The sequence below is a fragment of the Leuresthes tenuis genome, unplaced genomic scaffold (assembly GCF_036924035.1).
Source record: "Leuresthes tenuis unplaced genomic scaffold, fLeuTen1.0.hap1 SCAF_1, whole genome shotgun sequence".
Taxonomy (NCBI): Eukaryota; Metazoa; Chordata; class Actinopteri; order Atheriniformes; family Atherinopsidae; genus Leuresthes; species Leuresthes tenuis.
The window spans coordinates 8830919-8845273 of record NW_027325355.1 but is presented as its reverse complement, the minus strand read 5'-3'; the positions used below and the strand labels follow the sequence as shown (position 1 = coordinate 8845273).

Sequence of the window (14355 nt, the reverse complement as noted above, 5' to 3'; positions counted from 1 at the left end):
CGCAAAGGAGACGCTAAGGCTCCTGCAGGAGAGTGGCGGGTATTTCCTGAACCTGGACTTCAAGAAGGCATTCGATAGAGTCGAGCACGAGTACCTTTGGGGGGTCTTGAAGGCCTTTGGGTTCGGGAACAGATTCGTCGGCTGGGTGCGGACCCTCTACAATTCGGCAACGAGTAGGGTAAGTCTGAATGGAAACCTGACGGACCCCGTCCGGCTGTGGCGATCGGTGAGACAGGGGTGTCCGCTCTCCTCTCTGCTGTTCACCTTGGCTGTGGAGCCGCTAGCCTGTTTAATAGATAGGGATCCTGATGTCCGGGGGGTTCTCTCCTCCGGAGGAGGACAGATAAAGCTCCTCCAGTTCGCTGACTACACTACGTTGGTAGCAGCCGACCCCAAGAGCCTAACTCTGGCTCTGGGGTTGGTGGATTTCTTCTGCAAAGCGACTGGAGGCAAGCTGAATCTGTCCAAATCTGGCTTGCTGTGCTGCGGAGCTGCGGCCGCTCCGCCGCAGCTCTCCCAGGTATGTTTGATAGATGGCCCCTTAAAGTTTTTGGGAGTGTACCTGGGGGTGGACGAGCAGCTTGCGGCGGAGAGATCATGGTCTGCGGTCACAGGGAGGATAGAGAACACCTTAAGCCTCTGGAGGATGAGGGCCCTCGGGCATAGGGGAAGAGTGGTTGTCGCCAACGCGCTGGCGGTTACTAAGCTTTACCATACCCTGCATGTCCATGCCGCGCCGCGGAGTGTGTTGACCGCCCTGAACCGGTCATTCAATAATTTCATCTGGAAAGGTAAGAGAATCATGGTATCGCATAACACTCTCATTGGTGGTAAGAAAAACGGCGGTCTCAACCTCGTGGACATAGACACGTAACGACTGGCTTTTAGATTGCGACTGCTAACAAAACTCTTCAATAATCCGGACCTGCATCTTTGGCATGAAGCTTTGGGGCAGTCAATAAACTCCTGCGGGCGCCATGGCATGTTTAACCTATGTCAAGTTCTCCCATCAACGAGCCTCTGTCACCTTGATCCTTTCTGGGCTGAGGTGATGGAGGCTTGGCAGGCATTCCGACCAGGTCTGGACGGTAAGATTCAACATCTCGGACAGCTTTTGCGGCAGCCGCTCTTCCACAACCCAGATCTGCAGCAGGCAGGGCGGCCATTTAGGTGCGCGGCTCTGGAGAGAGGAGGAGTCGACACCTTTGGGACTGTCTTGGATCGGCACGGCAGGTTGGATCTGGTTCGTGTTGAGAATACTCTAAGAAAAGAAAACATCATACATAGGAGGGTTGGGCCTGGTTAGTACTTGGATGGGAGACTGCTTGGGAATACCAGGTGCTGTAAGCTTTTTCTCTTCTCTCTACCACCTGCATGTCTTTTGTTGCAACATCTGATCACCCTGTGACACATGAGGAAGTTGGTCATCTTCAGCTGCTGCTGCTTTGTTGGCAGACACGAAGTGATCTGAGAGTCTCAGTTTCAACTGCAGGTAATAATCACATCAGGGATGAAGATGTGCCCACTACATATCAGCCTTTCTCGGCAATTATCTGGTTACAAAGAGTAACCGTATGATTCCAGTACCTATATAATGCACATTGTTCACACATATTGTTACTTACGGCCACACCACCGTGAAAATACCCGACCTCGTCTGATCTCAAAAGCCAAGCAGCGTTGGGCCTGGTTAGTACTTGGATGGGAGACTACTTGGGAATACCAGGTGCTGTAAGCTTTTTCTCATCTCAATACCCCCTGCATGTTTTTTGTTGCAACGTCTGATCACCCTGTGACACATGAGGAAGTTGGTCATCTTCAGCTGCTGCTGCTATGTTGGCAGACACAAAGTGATCTGAGAGTCTCAGTTTCCGCTGTAGAGAATAATCACGACAGGGAAGAAGATGTGCCCAATACGCATCAGCCTTTCTCGGCAATTATCTGGTTACATAGAGGAACTGTATGATTCCAGTACCTATATAATGCACATTGTTCACACATATTGTTACTTACGGCCACACCACCGTGAAAATACCTGACCTCGTCTGATCTCAGAAGCCAAGCAGCGTTGGGCCTGGTTAGTACTTGGATGGGAGACCGCTTGGGAATACGAGGTGCTGTAAGCTTTTTCTCTTCTCTCTACCACTTAAATGTCTTTTGTTGCAACGTCTGATCACCCTGTGACACATGAGGAAGTTGGTCATCTTCAGCTGCTGCTGCTTTGTTGGCAGACACGAAGTGATCTGAGAGTCTCAGTTTCAACTGCAGATAATAATCACATCAGGGATGAAGATGTGCCCACTACATATCAGCCTTTCTCGGCAATTATCTGGTTACATAGTGTAACCGTATGATTCCAGTACCTATATAATGCACATTTGTGACAGACAGTGTTGCTTACGGCCACACCACCCTGAACATGCCCGACCTCGTCTGATCTCGGAAGCCAAGCAGGGTTGGGCCTGGTTAGTACTTGGATGGGAGACTACTTCGGAATACCAGGTGCTGTAAGCTTTTTCTCTTCTCTCTACCACCTGCATGTCTTTTGTTGCAACGTCTGATCACCCTGTGACACATGAGGAAGTTGGTCATCTTCAGCTGCTGCTGCTTTGTTGGCAGACACAAAGTGATCTGAGAGTCTCAGTTTCAACTACAGGTAGTAATCACATCAAGGATGAAGATATGCCCACTACATATCAGCCTTTCTCGGCAATTATCTGGTTACATAGAGGAACTGTATGATTCCAGTACCTATATAATGCACATTTTTCACAGACATTGTCGCTTATGGCCAAACCACCCTGAACATGCCCGACCTAGTCTGATCTCGGAAGCCAAGCAGGGTTGGGCCTGGTTAGTACTTGGATAGGAGACTACTTGGGAATACCAGGTGCTGTAAGCTTTTTCTCTTCTCTCTACCCCCTGCATGTCTTTTGTTGCAACGTCTGATCACCCTGTGACACATGAGGAAGTTGGTCATCTTCAGCTGCTGCTGCTTTGTTGGCAGACACGAAGTGATCTGAGAGTCTCAGTTTCCGCTGGAGAGAATAATCACGACAGGGAAGAAGATGTGCCCAATACGCATCAGCCTTTCTCGGCAATTATCTGGTTACATAGAGGAACCGTATGATTCCAGTACCTATATAATGCACATTGTTCACAGATATTGTTGCTTACGGCCACACCACCCTGAACATGCCCAACCTCGTCTGATCTCGGAAGCCAAGCAGGGTTGGGCCTGGTTAGTACTTGGATGGGAGACTACTTGGGAATACCAGGTGCTGTAAGCTTTTTCTCTTCTCTCTACCACCTACATGTCTTTTGTTGCAACGTCTGATCACCCTGTGACACATGAGGAAGTTGGTCATCTTCAGCTGCTGCTGCTTTGTTGGCAGACACGAAGTGATCTGAGAGTCTCAGTTTCAACTGCAGGTAATAATCACATCAGGGATGAAGATGTGCCCACTACATATCAGCCTTTCTCGGCAATTATCTGGTCACATAGTGTAACCGTATGATTCCAGTACCTATATAATGCACATTTGTGACAGATAGTGATGATTACAGCCACACCACCCTGAATATGCCCGACCTCGTCTGATCTCGGAAGCCAAGCAAGGTTGGGCCTGGTTATTACTTGGATGGGAGACCGCTTGGGAATACCAGGTGCTGTAAGCTTTTTCTCTTCTCTCTACCACATGCATGTCTTTTGTTGCAACGTCTGATCACCCTGTGACACATGAGGAAGTTGGTCATCTTCAGCTGCTGCTGCTTTGTTGGCAGACACTAAGTGATCTGAGATTCTCTTTTTCAACTACAGATAATAATCACATTAGGGATGAAGATGTGCCCACTACAAGTTAGCCTTTCTCGGCAATTATATGGTTACATAGAGGAACCGTATGATTCCAGTACCTATATAATGCACATTGTTCACAGATATTGTTGCTTACGGCCACACCACCCTGAACATGCCCAACCTCGTCTGATCTCGGAAGCCAAGCAGGGTTGGGCCTGGTTATTACTTGGATGGGAGACTACTTGGGAATACTAGCTGTTGTAAGCTTTTTCTCTTCTCTCTACCACCTAAATGTCTTTTGTTGCAACGTCTGATCACCCTGTGACACATGAGGAAGTTGGTCATCTTCAGCTGCTGCTGCTTTGTTGGCAGACACGAAGTGATCTGAGATTCTAAGTTTCAACTGCAGATAATAATCACGTCAGGGAAGAAGATGTGCCCACTACAAGTTAGCCTTTCTCGGCAATTATCTGATTACATAGAGGAACTGTATGATTCCAGTACCGATATAATGCACATTTGTCACAGACATTGTTGCTTACGGCCACACCACCCTGAACATGCCCGACCTCGTCTGATCTCGGAAGCCAAGCAGGGTTGGGCCTGGTTATTACTTGGATGGGAGACCGCTTGGGAATACCAGGTGCTGTAAGCTTATTCTCTTCTCTCTACCACATGCATGTCTTTTGTTGCAACGTCTGATCACCCTGTGACACATGAGTAAGTTGGTCATCTTCAGCTGCTGCTGCTTTGTTGGCAGACACGAAGTGATCTGAGAGTCTCAGTTTCAACTGCAGGTAATAATCACATCAGGGATGAAGATGTGCCCACTACATATCAGCCTTTCTCGGCAATTATCTGGTTACATAGAGTAACCGTATGATTCCAGTACCTATATAATGCACATTTGTGAGAGACATTGTTGCTTACAGCCACACCACCCTGAATATGCCCGACCTCGTCTGATCTCGGAAGCCAAGCAGGGTTGGGCCTGGTTAGTACTTGGATGGGAGACTGCTTTGGAATACCAGGTGCTGTAAGCTTTTTCTCTTCTCTCTACCACCTGCATGTCTTTTGTTGCAACGTCTGATCACCCTGTGACACATGAGGAAGTTGGTCATCTTCAGCTGCTGCTGCTTTGTTGGCAGACACGAAGTGATCTGAGAGTCTCAGTTTCAACTGCAGGTAATAATCACATCAGGGATGAAGATGTGCCCACTACATATCAGCCTTTCTCGGCAATTATCTGGTTACATAGTGTAACCGTATGATTCCAGTACCTATATAATGCACATTGTTCACAGATATTGTCGCTTACGGCCACACCACCCTGAATATGCCCGACCTCGTCTGATCTCGGAAGCCAAGCAGGGTTGGGCCTGGTTATTACTTGGATGGGAGACCGCTTGGGAATACCAGGTGCTGTAAGCTTTTTCTCTTCTCTCTACCACATGCATGTCTTTTGTTGCAACATCTGATCACCCTGTGACACATGAGGAAGTTGGTCATCTTCAGCTGCTGCTGCTTTGTTGGAAGACACAAAGTGATCTGAGATTCTCAGTTTCAACTACAGATAATAATCACATCAGGGATGAAGATGTGCCCACTACAAGTTAGCCTTTCTCGGTAATTATCTGATTACATAGAGGAACTGTATGATTCCAGTACCGATATAATGCACATTTTTCACAGACATTGTTGCTTACGGCCACACCACCCTGAACATGCCCGACCTCGTCTGATCTCGGAAGCCAAGCAGGGTTGGGCCTGGTTAGTACTTGGATGGGAGACTACTTGGGAATACCAGGTGCTGTAAGCTTTTTCTCTTCTCTCTACCACCTACATGTCTTTTGTTGCAACGTCTGATCACCCTGTGACACATGAGGAAGTTGGTCATCTTCAGCTGCTGCTGCTTTGTTGGCAGACACGAAGTGATCTGAGAGTCTCAGTTTCAACTGCAGGTAATAATCACATCAGGGATGAAGATGTGCCCACTACATATCAGCCTTTCTCGGCAATTATCTGGTCACATAGTGTAACCGTATGATTCCAGTACCTATATAATGCACATTTGTGACAGATATTGATGCTTACAGCCACACCACCCTGAATATGCCCGACCTCGTCTGATATCGGAAGCCAAGCAAGGTTGGGCCTGGTTATTACTTGGATGGGAGACCGCTTGGGAATACCAGGTGCTGTAAGCTTATTCTCTTCTCTCTACCACATGCATGTCTTTTGTTGCAACGTCTGATCACCCTGTGACACATGAGGAAGTTGGTCATCTTCAGCTGCTGCTGCTTTGTTGGCAGACACGAAGTGATCTGAGATTCTCTTTTTCAACTACAGATAATAATCACATTAGCGATGAAGATGTGCCCACTACAAGTTAGCCTTTCTCGGCAATTATCTGGTTACATAGAGGAACCGTATGATTCCAGTACCTATATAATGCACATTGTTCACAGATATTGTTGCTTACGGCCACACCACCCTGAACATGCCCAACCTCGTCTGATCTCGGAAGCCAAGCAGGGTTGGGCCTGGTTATTACTTGGATGGGAGACTACTTGGGAATACCAGCTGTTGTAAGCTTTTTCTCTTCTCTCTACCCCCTGCATGTCTTTTGTTGCAACGTCTGATCACCCTGTGACACATGAGGAAGTTGGTCATCTTCAGCTGCTGCTGCTTTGTTGGCAGACACGAAGTGATCTGAGAGTCTCAGTTTCCGCTGGAGAGAATAATCACGACAGGGAAGAAGATGTGCCCAATACGCATCAGCCTTTCTCGGCAATTATCTGGTTACATAGAGGAACCGTATGATTCCAGTACCTATATAATGCACATTTGTTACAGACATTGTTGCTTACGGCCACACCACCCTGAATATACCAGACCTTGTCTGATCTTGGAAGCCAAGCAGGGTTGGGCCTAGTTAGTACTTGGATGGGAGACCGCTTGGGAATACCAGGTGCTGTAAGCTATTTCTCTTCTCTCTACCACCTGCATGTCTTTTGTTGCAACGTCTGATCACCCTGTGACACATGAGGAAGTTGGTCATCTTCAGCTGCTGCTGCTTTGTTGGCAGACACGAAGTGATCTGAGAGTCTCAGTTTCAACTGCAGGTAATAATCACATCAGGGATGAAGATGTGCCCACTACATATCAGCCTTTCTTGGCAATTATCTGGTTACATTGTGTAACCGTATGATTCCAGTACCTATATAATGCACATTTGTCACAGACATTGTTGCTTACGGCCACACCACCTTGAACATGCCCAACCTCGTCTGATCTCGGAAGCCAAGCAGGGTTGGTCCTGGTTAGTACTTGGATGGTAGACTACTTGGGAATACCAGGTGCTGTAAGCTTTTTTTCTTCTCTCTACCATCTACATGTCTTTTGTTGCAACGTCTGATCACCCTGTGACACATGAGGAAGTTGGTCATCTTCAGCTGCTGCTGCTTTGTTGGCAGACACGAAGTGATCTGAGAGTCTCAGTTTCAACTGCAGGTAATAATCACATCAGGGAAGAAGATGTGCCCACTACATATCAGCCTTTCTCGGCAATTATCTGGTTACATAGAGTAACCGTATGATTCCAGTACCTATATAATGCACATTTGTGACAGACATTGTTGCTTACAGCCACACCACCCTGAATATGCCCGACCTCGTCTGATCTCGGAAGCCAAGCAGGGTTGGGCCTATTTAGTACTTGGATGGGAGACCGCTTGGGAATACCAGGTGCTGTAAGCTTTTTCTCTTCTCTCTACCACATGCATGTCTTTTGTTGCAACGTCTGATCACCCTGTGACACATGAGGAAATTGGTCATCTTCAGCTGCTGCTTCTTTGTTGGCAGACACGAAGTGATCTGAGATTCTCTTTTTCAACTACAGATAATAATCACATCAGGGATGAAGATGTGCCCACTACAAGTTAGCCTTTCTCTGCAATTATATGGTTACATAGAGGAACTGTATGATTCCAGTACCTATATAATGCACATTTGTCACAGTTATTGTTGCTTACGGCCATACCACCCTGAATATACCTGACCTCGTCTTATCTCGGAAGCCAAGCATGTTTGGTCGTGGTTAGTACTTGGATGGGAGACCGCTTGGGAATACCAGGTGCTGTAAGCTTTTTCTCTTCTCTCTACCACCTGCATGTCTTTTGTTGCAACATCTGATCACCCTGTGACACATGAGGAAGTTGGTCATCTTCAGCTGCTGCTGCTTTGTTGGCAGACACGAAGTGATCTGAGAGTCTCAGTTTCAACTGCAGGTAATAATCACATCAGGGATTAAGATGTGCCCACTACATATAATTCTTTCTCTGCAATTATCTGGTTACATAGAGTAACCATATGATTCCAGTACCTATATAATGCACATTGTTCACAGATATTGTTACTTACAGCCACACCACCCTGAACATGCCCAACCTTGTCTGATCTCAGAAGCCAAGCAGGGTTGGGCCTGGTTAGTACTTGGATGGGAGACTACTTGGGAATACCAGCTTTTGTAAGCTTTTTCTCTTCTCTCTACCACCTACATGTCTTTTGTTGCAAGGTCTGATCACCCTGTGACACATGAGGAAGTTGGTCATCTTCAGCTGTTGCTGCTTTTTGGCAGACACAAAGTGATCTGAGATTCTAAGTTTCAACTGCAGATAATAATCACGTCAGGGAAGAAGATGTGCCCACTACAAGTTAGCCTTTCTCTGCAATTATCTGATTACATAGAGGAACTGTATGATTCCAGTACCTATATAATGCACATTGTTCAAAGATATTGTTTTTTACGGCCACACCACCCTGAATATACCCGACCTCGTCTGATCTCGGAAGCCAAGCAGGGTTGGGCCTGGTTAGTACTTGGATGGGAGACTGCTTGGGAATACCAGGTGCTGTAAGCTTTTTCTCTTCTCTCTACCACATGCATGTCTTTTGTTGCAACGTCTGATCACCCTGTGACACATGAGGAAGTTGGTCATCTTCAGCTGCTGCTGCTTTGTTGGCAGACACGAAGTGATCTGAGAGTCTCAGTTTCAACTGCAGGTAATAATCACATCAGGGATGAAGATGTGCCCACTACATATCAGCCTTTCTCGGCAATTATCTGGTTACATAGTGTAACCGTATGATTCCAGTACCTATATAATGCACATTGTTCACAGATATTGTTGCTTACGGCCACACCACCCTGAATATACCCGACCTCGTCTGATCTCGGAAGCCAAGCAGGGTTGGTCCTGGTTAGTACTTGGATGGGAGACTGCTTGGGAATACCACGTGCTGTAAGCTTTTTCTCTTCTCTCTAACACCTGCATGTCTTTTGTTGCAACGTCTGATCACCCTGTGACACGTGAGGAAGTTGGTCATCTTCAGCTGCTGCTGCTTTGTTGGCAGACACGAAGTGATCTTAGAGTCTCAGTTTCAACTGCAGGTAATAATCACATCAGGGATGAAGATGTGCCCACTACAAGTTAGCCTTTCTCGGCAATTATCTGGTTACATCGAGGAACTGTATGATTCCAGTACCTATATAATGCACATTTGTCACAGTTATTGTTGCTTACGGCCATACCACCCTGAATATACCTGACCTCGTCTTATCTCGGAAGCCAAGCATGTTTGGTCGTGGTTAGTACTTGGATGGGAGACCGCTTGGGAATACCAGGTGCTGTAAGCTTTTTCTCCTCTCTCTACCACCTGCATGTCTTTTGTTGCAACGTCTGATCACCCTGTGACACATGAGTAAGTTGGTCATCTTCAGCTGCTGCTGCTTTGTTGGCAGACACGAAGTGATCTGAGAGTCTCAGTTTCAACTGCAGGTAATAATCACATCAGGGATGAAGATGTGCCCACTACATATCAGCCTTTCTCGGCAATTATCTGGTTACATAGAGTAACCGTATGATTCCAGTACTTATATAATGCACATTGTTCACAGATATTGTTGCTTACGGCCAAACCACCCTGATTACGCCCGACCTTGTCTGATCTCGGAAGCCAAGCAGGTTTGGGCCTGGTTAGTACTTGAATGGGAGACTGCTTGGGAATACCAGGTGCTGTAAGGTTTTTCTCTTCTCTCTACCACCTGCATGTCTTTTGTTGAAACGTCTGATCAACCTGTGACACATGAGGAAGTTGGTCATCTTCAGCTGCTGCTGCTTTGTTGGCAGACACGAAGTGATGTGAGAGTCTCAGTTTCCGCTGTAGAGAATAATCACGACAGGGAAGAAGATGTGCCCACTACGCATCATTCTTTCTCGGCAATTATCTGGTTACATCGAGGAACTGTATGATTCCAGTACCTATATAATGCACATTTGTGACAGACATTGTTGCTTACGGCCACACCACCCTGAACATGCCCGACCTCGTCTAATCTCGGAAGCCAATTAGGGTTGGGCCTGGTTAGTACTTGGATGGGAGACCGCTTGGGAATACCAGGTGCTGTAAGCTTTTTCTCCTCTCTAACACCTGCATGTGTTTTGTTTTAACGTCTGATCACCCTGTGACACATGAGGAAGTTGGTCATCTTCAGCTGCTGCTGCTTTGTTGGCACACACGAAATGATCTGAGAGTCTCAGTTTCAGCTGCAGAGAATAATCACATCAGGGAAGAAGATGTGCCCATAACACGTCAGCCTTTCTCTGCAATTATCTGGTTACATAGAGGAACCGTATGATTCCTGTACTTATATAATGCACATTTGTCAGACACATTGTTGCTTACGGCCACACCACCCTGAACATGCCCGACCTCGTCTGATCTCGGAAGCCAAGCAGGGTTGAGCCTCCTTAGTACTTGGATGGAAGACCTCTTGGGAATACCAGGTGCTGTAAGCTTTTTCTCTTCTCTCTAGCACCTGCATGTCTTTTGTTGCAACGTCTGATCACCCTGTGACACATGAGGAAGGTGGTCATCTTCAGCTGCTGCTGCTTTGTTGGCAGACATGAAGTGATCTGAGAGTCTCAGTTTCAGTTGCAGAGAATGATCACATCAGAGAAGATGATTTGCCCGCTACACATCAGCCTTTCTCGGCAATTATCTGGTTGCATAGAGGAACCGTATGATTCCAGTACTTATATAATGCACATTTGTCAGAGACATTGTTGCTTACGGCCACACCACTCTGAATAAGCCCAACCTCGACTGATCTCGGACGCCAAGCACGGTTGTACCTGGTTAGTACTTGAATGGGAGACCGCTTGGGAATACCAGGTACCTTAAGCTTTTTCTCTTCTCTCTACCACCTGCATGTCTTTTGTTGCAACGTCTGATCACCCTGTGACACATGAGGAAGTTGGCCATCTTCAGCTGCTGCTGCTTTGTTGGCAGACATGAAGTGATCTGAGAGTCTCAGTTTCAGTTGCAGAGAATGATCACATCAGAGAAGATGATTTGCCCGCTACACATCAGCCTTTCTCGGCAATTATCTGGTTGCATAGAGGAACCGTATGATTCCTGTACTTATATAATGCACATTTGTCAGACACATTGTTGCTTACGGCCACACCACCCTGAACATGCCCGACCTCGTCTGATCTCGGAAGCCAAGCGGGTTTGGGCCATGTTAGTACTTGGATGGTAGACTGTCTGGGAATACCAGGTGCTGTAAGCTTTTTCTCTTCTCTCTACCACCTGCATGTCTTTTGTTGCAACGTCTGATCACCCTGTGACACATGAGGAAGTTGGTCATCTTCAGCTGCTGCTGCTATGTTGGCAGACACGAAGTGATCTGAGAGTCTCAGTTTCAACTGCAGGTAATAATCACATCAGGGATGAAGATGTGCCCACTACATATCAGCCTTTCTCGGCAATTATCTGGTTACATAGTGTAACCGTATGATTCCAGTACCTATATAATGCACATTGTTCACAGATGTTGTTGCTTACGGCCACACCACCCTGAATATACCTGACCTCGTCTGATCTCGGAACCCAAGCAGGGTTGGGCCTGGTTAGTACTTGGATGGGAGACTGCTTATGAATACCAGGTGCTGTAAGCTTTTTCTCTTCTCTCTACCACCTGCATGTCTTTTGTTGCAACGTCTGATCACCATGTGACACATGAGGAAGTTGGTCATCTTCAGCTGCTGCTGCTATGTTGGCAGACACGAAGTGATCTGAGAGTCTCAGTTTCCGCTGGAGAGTATAATCACGACAGGGAAGAAGATGTGCCCAATACGCATCAGCCGTTCTCGGCAATTATCTGGTTACATAGAGGAACTGTATGATTCCAGTACTTATATAATGCACATTTGTCAAAGACATTGTTGCTTACGGCCACACCACCCTGAATATGCCCGACCTCGTCTAATCTTGAAAGCCAAGCAGGGTTGGGCCTGGTTAGTACTTGGATGGGAGACTGCTTGGGAATACCAGGTGCTGTAAGCTTTTTCTCTTCTCACTACCCCCTGCATGTTTTTTGTTGCAACGTCTGATCACCCTGTGACACATGAGGAAGTTGGTCATCTTCAGCTGCTGCTGCTTTGTTGGCAGACACGAAGTGATCTGAGAGTCTCAGTTTCAACTGCAGATAATAATCACGTCAGGGAAGAAGATGTCTTCACTACAAGTTAGCCTTTCTCGGCAATTATCTGGTTACATAGAGGAACTGTATGATTCCAGTACCGATATAATGCACATTTGTCACAGACATTGTTGCTTACGGCCACACCACCCTGAATATGCCCGACCTCGTCTGATCTCGGAAGCCAAGCAGGGTTGGACCTGGTTAGTACTTCGATGGGAGACCGCTTGGGAATACCCGGTGCTGTATGCTTTTTCTCTTCTCTCTACCACATGCATGTCTTTTGTTGCAACGTCTGATCACCCTGTGACACATGAGGAAGTTGGTCATCTTCAGCAGCTACTGCTTTGTTGGCAGACACGAAGTGATCGGAGAGTCTCAGTTTCAACTGCAGGTAATATTCACATCAGGGAAGAAGATGTGCCCACTACATATCAGCCTTTCTCTGCAATTATCTGGTTACATAGAGTAACCGTATGATTCCAGTACCTATATAATGCACATTGTTCACAGATATTGTTGCTTACGGCCACACCACCCTGAATATGCCCGACCTCGTCTGATCTCGGAAGCCAAGCAGGGTTGGGCCTGGTTAGTACTTGGATGGGAGACTGCTTTGGCATACCAGGTGCTGTAAGCTTTTTCTCTACCACCTGCATGTCTTTTGTTGCAACGTCTGATCACCCTGTGACACATGAGGAAGTTGGTCATCTTCAGCTGCTGCTGCTTTGTTGGCAGACACGAAGTGATCTGAGAGTCTCAGTTTCAACTGCAGGTAATAATCACATCAGGGATGAAGATGTGCCCACTACATATCAGCCTTTCTCAGCAACTATCTGGTTACATAGAGTAACCGTATGATTCCAGTACCTATATAATGTACATTTGTGATAGACATTGTTACTTACAGCCACACCACCCTGAACATGCCCGACCTCGTCTGATCTCGGAAACCAAGCAGGGTTAGGCCTGCTTAGTACTTGGATGGGAGACCGCTTGGGAATACCAGGTGCTGTAAGCTAGTTCTCTTCTCTCTACCACCTGCATGTCTTTTGTTGCAACGTCTGATCACCCTGTGACACATGAGGAAGTTGGTCATCTTCAGCTGCTGCTGCTTTGTTGGCAGACACGAAGTGATCTGAGAGTCTCAGTTTCAACTGCAGGTAATAATCACATCAGGGATGAAGATGGGCCCACTACATATCAGCCTTTCTTGGCAATTATCTGGTTACATAGTGTAACCGTATGATTCCAGTACCTATATAATGCACATTTGTCACAGACATTGTTGCTTACGGCCACACCACCCTGAACATGCCCGACCTCGTCTGATCTCGGAAGCCAAGCAGGGTTGGTCCTGGTTAGTACTTGGATGGGAGACTACTTGGGAATACCAGGAGCTGTAAGCTTTTTTTCTTCTCTCTACCATCTACATGTCTTTTGTTGCAACGTCTGATCACCCTGTGACACATGAGGAAGTTGGTCATCTTCAGCTGCTGCTGCTTTGTTGGCAGACACGAAGTGATCTGAGAGTCTCAGTTTCCGCTGGAGAGAATAATCACGACAGGGAAGAAGATGTGCCCTATACGCATCAGCCTTTCTCGGCAATTATCTGGTTACATAGAGGAACTGTATGATTCCAGTACCTATATAATGCACATTTGTTACAGACATTGTTGCTTACGGCCACACCACCCTGAAAATACCAGACCTCTTCTGATCTTGGAAGCCAAGCAGGGTTGGGCCTAGTTAGTACTTGGATGGGAGACCGCTTGGGAATACCAGGTGCTGTAAGCTATTTCTCTTCTCTCTACCACCTGCATGTCTTTTGTTGCAACGTCTGATCACCCTGTGACACATGAGGAAGTTGGTCATCTTCAGCTGCTGCTGCTTTGTTGGCAGACACGAAGTGATCTGAGAGTCTCAATTTCAACTGCAGGTAATAATCACATCAGGGATGAAGATGTGCCCACTACATATCAGCCTTTCTCGGCAATTATCTGGTTAC

At 46.8% G+C, this 14355-nt stretch overlaps 2 protein-coding genes, 11 non-coding genes and 20 pseudogenes across 13 annotated transcripts in view; 32 read left to right on the top strand and 1 right to left on the bottom strand.

Moving 5' to 3' along the window:
* LOC140291438 (uncharacterized) overlaps positions 1 to 14355 on the top strand; it is an 873052-nt gene that overhangs the window by 592736 nt on the left and 265961 nt on the right. The gene's annotated exons all lie outside the window — the stretch shown is intronic.
* LOC140291873 (NLR family CARD domain-containing protein 3-like) overlaps positions 1 to 14355 on the bottom strand; it is a 323587-nt gene that overhangs the window by 216297 nt on the left and 92935 nt on the right. The window lies entirely within an intron of this gene.
* Positions 1620 to 1738, top strand: LOC140289866 (5S ribosomal RNA; annotated as a pseudogene).
* LOC140315787 (5S ribosomal RNA) lies at positions 2008 to 2126 on the top strand (annotated as a pseudogene).
* LOC140297552 (5S ribosomal RNA) lies at positions 2396 to 2514 on the top strand. The gene has a single exon (XR_011913277.1). It is a non-coding gene; the product is annotated as a 5S ribosomal RNA (ribosomal RNA).
* On the top strand, positions 2784 to 2902 carry LOC140298596 (5S ribosomal RNA). The gene has a single exon (XR_011914228.1). It is a non-coding gene; the product is annotated as a 5S ribosomal RNA (ribosomal RNA).
* On the top strand, positions 3172 to 3290 carry LOC140298549 (5S ribosomal RNA). Its single transcript, XR_011914185.1, has one exon. It is a non-coding gene; the product is annotated as a 5S ribosomal RNA (ribosomal RNA).
* On the top strand, positions 3560 to 3678 carry LOC140301049 (5S ribosomal RNA; annotated as a pseudogene).
* Positions 3948 to 4066, top strand: LOC140294665 (5S ribosomal RNA; annotated as a pseudogene).
* On the top strand, positions 4336 to 4454 carry LOC140292872 (5S ribosomal RNA). The gene has a single exon (XR_011912616.1). It is a non-coding gene; the product is annotated as a 5S ribosomal RNA (ribosomal RNA).
* Positions 4724 to 4842, top strand: LOC140297613 (5S ribosomal RNA). Its single transcript, XR_011913333.1, has one exon. It is a non-coding gene; the product is annotated as a 5S ribosomal RNA (ribosomal RNA).
* LOC140291237 (5S ribosomal RNA) lies at positions 5112 to 5230 on the top strand. The gene has a single exon (XR_011912433.1). It is a non-coding gene; the product is annotated as a 5S ribosomal RNA (ribosomal RNA).
* LOC140308443 (5S ribosomal RNA) lies at positions 5500 to 5618 on the top strand. The gene has a single exon (XR_011916345.1). It is a non-coding gene; the product is annotated as a 5S ribosomal RNA (ribosomal RNA).
* On the top strand, positions 5888 to 6006 carry LOC140305425 (5S ribosomal RNA; annotated as a pseudogene).
* On the top strand, positions 6276 to 6394 carry LOC140292384 (5S ribosomal RNA; annotated as a pseudogene).
* On the top strand, positions 6664 to 6782 carry LOC140312397 (5S ribosomal RNA; annotated as a pseudogene).
* LOC140281107 (5S ribosomal RNA) lies at positions 7052 to 7170 on the top strand (annotated as a pseudogene).
* On the top strand, positions 7440 to 7558 carry LOC140297819 (5S ribosomal RNA). The gene has a single exon (XR_011913520.1). It is a non-coding gene; the product is annotated as a 5S ribosomal RNA (ribosomal RNA).
* On the top strand, positions 7828 to 7946 carry LOC140293665 (5S ribosomal RNA; annotated as a pseudogene).
* Positions 8603 to 8721, top strand: LOC140294851 (5S ribosomal RNA). Its single transcript, XR_011912814.1, has one exon. It is a non-coding gene; the product is annotated as a 5S ribosomal RNA (ribosomal RNA).
* Positions 8991 to 9109, top strand: LOC140300084 (5S ribosomal RNA; annotated as a pseudogene).
* On the top strand, positions 9379 to 9497 carry LOC140293664 (5S ribosomal RNA; annotated as a pseudogene).
* On the top strand, positions 9767 to 9885 carry LOC140280312 (5S ribosomal RNA; annotated as a pseudogene).
* On the top strand, positions 10155 to 10273 carry LOC140300736 (5S ribosomal RNA; annotated as a pseudogene).
* On the top strand, positions 10541 to 10659 carry LOC140287699 (5S ribosomal RNA; annotated as a pseudogene).
* LOC140284924 (5S ribosomal RNA) lies at positions 11317 to 11435 on the top strand (annotated as a pseudogene).
* LOC140298722 (5S ribosomal RNA) lies at positions 11705 to 11823 on the top strand (annotated as a pseudogene).
* Positions 12093 to 12211, top strand: LOC140316847 (5S ribosomal RNA; annotated as a pseudogene).
* Positions 12481 to 12599, top strand: LOC140298088 (5S ribosomal RNA). The gene has a single exon (XR_011913767.1). It is a non-coding gene; the product is annotated as a 5S ribosomal RNA (ribosomal RNA).
* LOC140299963 (5S ribosomal RNA) lies at positions 12869 to 12987 on the top strand (annotated as a pseudogene).
* Positions 13250 to 13368, top strand: LOC140300819 (5S ribosomal RNA; annotated as a pseudogene).
* LOC140297536 (5S ribosomal RNA) lies at positions 13638 to 13756 on the top strand. Its single transcript, XR_011913262.1, has one exon. It is a non-coding gene; the product is annotated as a 5S ribosomal RNA (ribosomal RNA).
* On the top strand, positions 14026 to 14144 carry LOC140300037 (5S ribosomal RNA; annotated as a pseudogene).